The following is an 8,684-nucleotide window of genomic DNA, read 5'->3' as shown; positions in this document are numbered from 1 at the left end:
TTTCTCTATGCTAGCATTAAGCACATTTAGATAGAAATGGAAAGCTTCCATTTATAAAAGCAACCAATATAAAGTAATTAAGGATCAGTTTAATGAAAGGTATAGTACTTATTTGAATAATATAGCTTTACATTTAAATATATAAAATAATGTCTAAATAATAAAAAGATCTATCTTGTTTTATTATAAGAATATTTTATAACATCAAAATGTTAGATCTACATTGAATTGGAATATTCAATTAGAAGCTTTTGCAATTCCGTTAGAATCTTTATGGATTTTTTTGAACTCTATAAAATAATCTTCAAGTATACATGGAAAGACAAACATCAAAAATCAAGAAAATGAAAAATAAGATGTATGAGATCATGGCTTATTGAATTAATATATAATATAACTCTCATGAGTAAATTATGCTGCCTAGGCATGAAAGAATACTTCAGTGGAAAAGATTATAAAATACAGTTAAATATACACACAAATACAATAGTGCAATGAATGGTATAGCAAACTATTTTCTGGAAATAAATATGTAGGACCTTCTAATTTACATGTTAAATTACAGCAATGTTAACATTTTACATGTAAAATTATAAAACATAAGCATATTTTTAAAAAAATCTTTGTAAACAATATTTAAAATCCTAGAAGCTGGGAATATTTTTTAACTGAAACAAGAGGTTATATGTACAAGTCGATGGATGACTAGCTAGACTGAAATATAGGTATATAGATATTTCTTTCTAAAAAAATGAAACATAAAAGTCATAGTAAGACAAAGTCAACTGACAAACTAGAAATAAGAAAAATATTCACAATGTAAGAAAGCATTTATATTTATGTGATGAACTTTAACAACCATATAATAACAAAAAATAACTCCAGTGAAAAATAAGGACAGAATAGGAAAAGTCATTACCAAAAAGGTAAGTTAAAATGTTTAATAAAGTCATTTAAAATAACTATCAGTTTGAGAAGAATTAAAAGATAAATATTGCTGATGGAAATGCAGGGATAAGAATGCTCTCATATAATGCTGATGGTTGAGTTAATACACTATGATTTGTCTATGAGCAAAACACCGAGAATAAATGCCTGTGGATAAGGGAACAGCAGAATAAACTGGAGTGCATTCATGCTATAGAATACTATGTAAGAATTTAGGAATCTTTAAAATCTACACTTGTTTGCCATTTCACCTGAACAGAGAGGTACAGATCAACAACAAAAATATCCATTCAGTGATTAAAAACCAAAACAGCAACTTTAATGCCCTGTTACCCTGCTACGAATTGTACATATGCTTATTTTTTTGTGTGTGTTCAAAGCCCTTGGTGAATTCTCCACCTCCTTACTATGCATGGGAAATTTCCTTCTCATCTATATGCAATGAATAATAGTACTTACCAATAGATACTGAGACAAATATCTTTTAAAATTACCAAAGAAATATATGTCAATTTTATTTTTATATGATTTTTATTTTGAGTAAATACTTAACATCCTTTGTATATCCTATCTGGCATATATATTTTAAAATGAGATATCATCATCTTCTATGGCCTAATGAACAAAGTTCAGTTAATTTTCCAGTTCTTACATCTGCTTCACCCTTTGCTGCTCATACAATACAACTTTCAGAAAAAGGCTCTATCTAGCAGAATGAAGGCTTGAGGACACTGGGTACCTTCGATAGGAGGGCAGAGTAAGAGTGTGGAGGGGAGAATCTCAAAGAAAACACACCAAAGTTTATTACTGGTTTTCTTAGAGCTGTGGCATCACAGGTAATTTAGATTCTTCTTTATAATTTTCTATATTTGTTAGGCAGGGATCATTCATTATTGCTATCACACAATACAAGAAAGATATATTTTTAACAATAACACCAGTGATGAAAGAAAACACATGGCTTAAAGAGAGAAATATTTTAGGGGTAGGGAGTTAGACAAAAATAATTGGCTTTAAATTTTCTAGCTGTTAAGATGAAAAAAGCAATCTGGTCAACAGGTTTAAGTCTAATTACTCCTCCTTTCATCTCTGTGACATTCTGACAAGAGAAATCACATTTTCCACTTGAGTAATTATTACATATATACATTTGCTCTTTGGTGCTTTGGGTAGAATAGAGCAGTTTAAGAATATTCAACATGTAGTCTAATAAAGCGAAAAGAGAGCCCAAATGAAAATGATTCTCTTAAGTTGGTTAATTCCTGACATAGTTATTGGTTTAATCATACATTCCTTTTTGTTTTGAATAGAGAAGTGATGTTAATGATTTAAATGTGTGTTGGTTGTACTCATGGTTCAAAACCTGTCATATTGCTAACAATTCAATTTTGGACATAAGTTCTGAGTCTCATTTTTCATTTGGAGTACAGAGATTATTTTCTTTTCTGTTAATGTTGCTAGCTTTGTGATAGTATGCATGAGATTTTTAATTATTGTCCCTTTCACAGTTTTGTATAACTTTCATGTTCTTGTCATAGAACCATATTAAGAGCCTTATAGAAACGATGAACAGAAAGCTCTGAGGCACATGGTTTTGGTAGTAATTAAATGGCAGCACATTTTAAAGCTATGGATATTTAATGTCTCCAAAGTATCAGTTTCACATTTGGTTCAATACTGTGTGTGGGAATTAAATGCAGAACAGTGTGTTATCACTGCTTAATCATGTAAATGGTATTCACATGTTAGGCCTCTGTTCTTAATTGAATTTTTGCTTCTTTATTTAGAAACTAAGATTTCTTGATAAGATTAAATTGGTTTTAAGCAGAAACATATTCTTAAGAAATTAATTTTCATATTTTCTTGCTGTTACTCAGTTGTAAGTGAATGTCACGGTGTGTGGTGGTGTGAAGGTGTTGCACGTTTTAACTTCATTCCGAATATACAGCACAAAACCGATGAGCAGCACAATGGAGATGGAAGGCTGACACTGGAAGAATATCTATGGCAATAATGTACTTTCATTTCTATTTCTGAACATAAAATCGTTTATAAACACATGAAATTACTACAAACTGGAGATTTAAAAGATGTTAACTACACTGATTTTTAGTGTATTATTCCTGAGGCAATAACTTCAGAAGTATCTCCTCTAAGCAACAGAATTCACATGCTTAAGTCTTTTAGGCAGCAATGGTTTGCATCTAATGGACATTTCTTATGACTTACTAAAAATATCTACTTGCTTTAAGCAAGTACAATCTTCAGAGGATCTACCTCAAGCACAAAGAACACAGTGAGGGGCTGAACCATGCGAGCACCCTTAGGTGTTTTAGTCCCCTGAGATGAGCCCAGCTTTCACCTTCCTCATGGAAGGGGTGTGATCACAGTGTCTGAGAACCTATATAGCAAGTAAGAACAAACCTCTTGGAGCCTAAATGACAGGATGGTATTGCACTGCCCACACCTTCTTCTGTTGCTTGTGCCAGTGATATCTCAGCTCTACAATCTGCATAGTAAGAGGTTGGAGGCCACTGCCAGCAAGAATGGAGGGACAGCACACCCTCTCTGCCCTGCCCTGCCCTGCCTTGTCATCCTCTCTTCCATAGTTTGCTCCCATGATAAATGTCTGCAGTCCCTCATTAGATAGTTCAGCACTAGGACCTGCCTAAGAGTTGCAGTTCTTGAGAATTCAAGTTTGGACCACTGGATCAGCGAATTCCCTCTGGTTAGGGCTGGTCTAAATGCTTCCTCCATGGGCAGGCATCATCAGCTGGTATGCTTTTTCTTTCTGCTCTAACAGGACAGGGGTGAGTTCAGTGCCTTACATTTGCTGTGTTCTCCCTCCCCTAGTGGCCAGATATGCTCTCTGCACCCTGCCTCTGATGCTGGGGGGAGGAGGGGTGGTGTCAGTGATTTACAACTGCTTTTACTGCCTCTTTAATGCCTCTTTCAGTGATAGAAAGTTACCACCAGGTACTATGAGTGCTCACCTGGTTTTTTATTCTTATGAAGCTGATTTTCTGTGTAGATAGTTGTTAAATGGATGTCCTTGCAGGAAGGACAATTGTTGGTGCCTTGTATTCTGCAATCTTGCATCTTCGATTTGCACATCCTTTTCAATTACATACAGAACGTTCTCCAAAAAAGATCATGTTAGGCCACAAAATAATTCTTAAAAAATTTAATAGATTGAAATTCTATTGAGTATCTTTTCTGATCACAATGGCTTAAAACTAGAAATAAATAATAGAAGGAATCTTGGAAAACTTACAAGTAAGTGGAAATTAAACAATATGTTCTTGAACAAGCCAAACACTGTGCACAGATCATGCCTGTAATCCCAGCACTTTGGGAGTCCCAGGCAGGTCAATCACTTGAGGTCGGGATTCAGGATCACCCTGGCCAACATGGCGAAACCCTCTCTTTGCTAAAAATACAAAAAAAAAAAAAAAAAAAAAATTAAAAAACTTAGCTGGGTGTGGAGGCACATGTCTGTAATCCCAGCTACATTGGTGGCTAAGTCATGAAAATCACTTGAACCCAGGAAGTGAAGGTTGCAGTGAGCTGAGACTGCACCACTGCCCTCCAGCCTGAACAGCAGGGTAACTGTTTCAAAAACAAAAAACAAAAAACCCAAAAAATCTTGACACAAATGAAAATGGAAATAAAATATACCAAAACTTATGGAATCAGCAAAAGTAGTCTTGAGAGGGAGTTAATAGCAACAAATGCCTTTATCAAAAAAGAGAAAAGATCTCAAATGTTAACGCCGTAATGTTACATCTCAAATAACTAGCAAAAGAAAATTACAGTTTGTCCAAATTTCACAGAAGAAAGGAAATAGCAAATATCAGAGCAGAAATCTGCTATGTAGAGACAAGAAAAACAATAGAAAAGATAAAGCTAAAAGCTGGGTTTTTGAAAAGGTAAGTGAAATTGATAACCTTTATCTAGACAAAGATTATATTCACTAGAAACTTGAAAGCTTTTCCTTTAAGGTCAGGAACCAAATAAGAATTCCTACTCCAGCACCATCTATTCAACCTAGTAATAGAATGCCTGGCCAGAGCAATTAGGCAAGATAAAAAAATAAAAGCCATGCAAATCAGAAAGGAAGAAATAAAATTATCTCTGAAAATGACATATATTATATATTAAAAACTTTTATTTTATCAAAAAACTATTAAAACTGACAAATTCAGTGAAGTTTCATGCTACAAAATCAGCATACACAAAAATCAGTAGTATTCACATATACTATCAACAAGCTATCCAAAAAAGAAGAAAAAAAATCCCATTCACAATTGCATCAAAATAAATATAATAAATAAATAAAACTTTAGGAAGAAAATTAACCAAAGAAGTGAGAGGTCTGTGCACTGAAAAATATGAATCACTGATGAAAAATTGAAGACGACACCAATAAATGAAAAGATATTCCATATTCCTTGATTGGAAAATTAATATAGTTAAAATGTCCATACTACCCAAAGCGATGTACATATTTAATTCAATTTCTATCAAAACTTCGTGTTATTTTCCACAGAAATAGAAAAGAAATCCCAATATTTGTATGGATCTGAAAAAGAGGAAACAAAATACTAAAATTTATATGGAACCAAAAAATACATCGAATAACAAAAGACGTCTTAAGCCAAAGGAATTAAACTGGAGGTATCCCACTTTCTGATTTCAAAGTATATTATAAAGCTAATTGTAATCAAAACAGTGTGATACTGGTGTAAAAAGTCAAATCAACCAATGGAAGAGAGTAGAAAGCCCACAAATAAACCTACGCATTTACAATCCATTTTCTTTTGAAAAAGTTACCAACAGCACACAATGAGAAAAGGACAGTCTCTTCAATGAATGGTTCTGGGAAAAATGGATGTCCCCATACAGAATAAAATTGGAGCCTTATCTCACAGCATGTAGAGACTGCTCTTCATATCCACTGCTTCTGCATCTGTGGATTCAATCAACCACATATCAAAAAGTTTTGCCAAAACTAAAAATAAAGTAATAATAAAGCAATAAAAGCAATATAAGTAAAAACAATACAATACCGTATAAGAGGATGTGTATAAGTAACATGCAATAATATACCATTTTATATAAGCATATCTCATTTTATTGTGCTTTGCTTTATTACACTTTGTAAGTATTATGGATCTTTTTGGTTTTGTGGCTGTTTTTACAAATTGAAGATTTATGGTGATCCTGTGTGGAGCAAGCTGATCACCACCATTTTTCCAACATTATGTGCTCATTTCCTGTCCCTGTAACATATTTTGTTAATTCTCACAGTATTTCAAACAGTTTCATTATTGTTGTATCTGTGATGACAACCTGTAATCAGTGATCTTCAATGTTACTATTGTAATTGTTTTGGTGCACCACAAACTGCTCCCATATAAGACAGCAAACTTAATAAAAGTGGCGTGTGTTTTGACTACTCCACTGACTGGCCAGTCTATCATCTCTCTTCATCTCCTCAGTCCTCCTTATTCCCTGAGACACAATAATTTTGAAATTTGACCAATTAATAACCCTACATGTTGCTGCAACATGGATGGAAATGAAGGGTATTTTTCTAAGAAAACTTATACAGCAGCAGAAAACCACATGTTCTCACTTATAAATGTGAGCTGAAAACTGAGTTCACATGACACAAAGTAAGGAAAAATAGACACCAGAGTCTACTTAAGGATGGAGGGTAGGAAGAGAATGACGAATGAAAAACTACCTATCAAGTACTATGCTTACTACCTGGGTGGTGAAATAATCTGTACATCAAACTCCCACAACATGCAATTTGTCCATGTAACAAACCTGCACATGTACCCACTGAGCCTAAAATTAAAGTTGGAAAGAAAAAAAAAATGACCTTACGATGGCTTCTAAGTATTCTAGTGAAATGAAAATTTGCACATCTCTCAATTTAAATCAAAAGCTAGAAATAAATAAGCTTAGTGAGGAAGGCATGCCAAAAGCTGAGACAGGCTGAAAGCTAAGTCTCTTATACTAGACTTGTGAGTACAAGTTAGCAAAGTTGTGAGTACAAAGGAAACGTTCTTAAAGGAAATTAAAAATGCTACTTTGGTGAACACAGGAATGATGAAGTGAAATAGCCTTATTGCTGATATTAAGAAAGTTTGCTTAGTGTGGGTAGATCAAACCAGCCACAACATTCCCTTAAACTAAAGTTGAATCCAGAGTGAGACCCTAACTTTCTTCAATTCTGTGAAGGCTGAGAGGGGTGAGGAAGCTGCAGAAGAAAAGTTGGAAACTAGCCGACATTGGTTCTTGGGATTTAAGGAAAGAAGCCATCTTCACAACATAGAAGTGCGAGATGAAGCAGCAAGTGCTGATTTAGAAGCTGTAGCACATTATCTAGAAAATCCAAATGAGATTATTAATGAAAGTACCTACATTAAACAACAGATTTTGTGTTTAATTCAGCAGCACACATACTGAAACTAGAATGATACATAAGAAATTAACATAGGCTCTGCTAAATGATGTCATGCAAATTCATGAAGCATTTTATATTTTTAGCTATAAAAATACTAGAGGCAAGCCTAGGAAAGACTCTTCTAGACATTGGTCTGGCTGGAAAATTCATGACTAGTATCTCAAAAGCAAAAACAACAAAGACAAAGATAGACAGGTATACTTGATTAAACTTAGAAGCTTCTGCACAGCATAAGAGCTAATCAGCAGAGTCAACAGACAGCCTACAGAATGGGAGAAGATGTTTGTAAACTATGCATTTGACAGGGGACTAATATCAAGAATTTATAAGGAATGCAACTCACAACAAACAACCCTATTAAAAAGTGGCCAGAAGATACTAATAGATATTTTTCAAAAGCTGCGTATTTTTTATACGTTTGTTGGCTATTTGTATGAAACAAATCTATTGAAAATAGAACATTTTCAAATTTCTATTTTCAATAGCTATGTTTCATACAAATAGCTAACAAGGATATAAAAATGCTGAACATTGCTAATCATCAGAGAAATTTAAATTAATGCCATAATGGGATGTCATCTTACACCAGTTAGAATGGCTATTATTGAAAAGACAAAAAGTAACAAATATGGTTGAGGAGGCAGAGAAAGGGGAAGGATTGTGCACTGTTGATGAAATATAAATTGGCATAACCTGTATGGAAAACAGTATGGGGATTTATCAAAGAACTAAAAATGGAGCTGCCATTCGATCTAGCAATTACACTACTGGGTATCTACCCAAAGGAAAAGAAATAGTTATATCTACCAATAAGATAACTGCAGTCATGTTTATTCCAGCACTATTCATAACAGCAAAGATTTGGATTCAACCTAAGTGCCCATCAGAGGATGATTGGATAAAGACAATGTATATATACACAATAGAATAGTATTTGGCCATAAAACAAAATCATGTCTTTGAAGCAACATGGATGGAACTTGAGGCCATTATCTTCAATGAAACAAGTCAGAAGCAGGAAGAAAAAAAAATACTATATGTTCTTACTTATAAGTGAACACTAATCTATATATGTGGGCATAATGCGTGGAATGATAGACTCGGAAACTCAGAAGAGTAGGGGTTGGGAGGGAGGTGGATGATGAGAATTACCTAATGGGTACAATGTACATTATTTGGATAATGGATACACTAAACACCCAGACTTCACAACTACACAATATAGCCATGTAACAAAATTACATTTATATCCCTTAAA

The 8,684-nt window shown here is 33.8% G+C and overlaps 1 non-coding gene across 1 annotated transcript; it reads left to right on the top strand.

The window, feature by feature from the left end:
- The first annotated feature begins 7,400 nt into the window (after positions 1 to 7,400).
- On the top strand, positions 7,401 to 7,507 carry LOC135277853 (U6 spliceosomal RNA). The gene has a single exon (XR_010345431.1). It is a non-coding gene; the product is annotated as a U6 spliceosomal RNA (small nuclear RNA).
- The last annotated feature ends 1,177 nt before the right edge of the window (positions 7,508 to 8,684 follow it).

The sequence above is a fragment of the Aotus nancymaae genome, unplaced genomic scaffold (genome assembly GCF_030222135.1).
Source record: "Aotus nancymaae isolate 86718 unplaced genomic scaffold, 86718_ANA_hifiasm-v0.15.2.pri h1tg000033l, whole genome shotgun sequence".
Taxonomy (NCBI): Eukaryota; Metazoa; Chordata; class Mammalia; order Primates; family Aotidae; genus Aotus; species Aotus nancymaae.
Note: the sequence above shows the minus strand (reverse complement) of the source record. Positions and strands in the feature narration are given on the sequence as shown.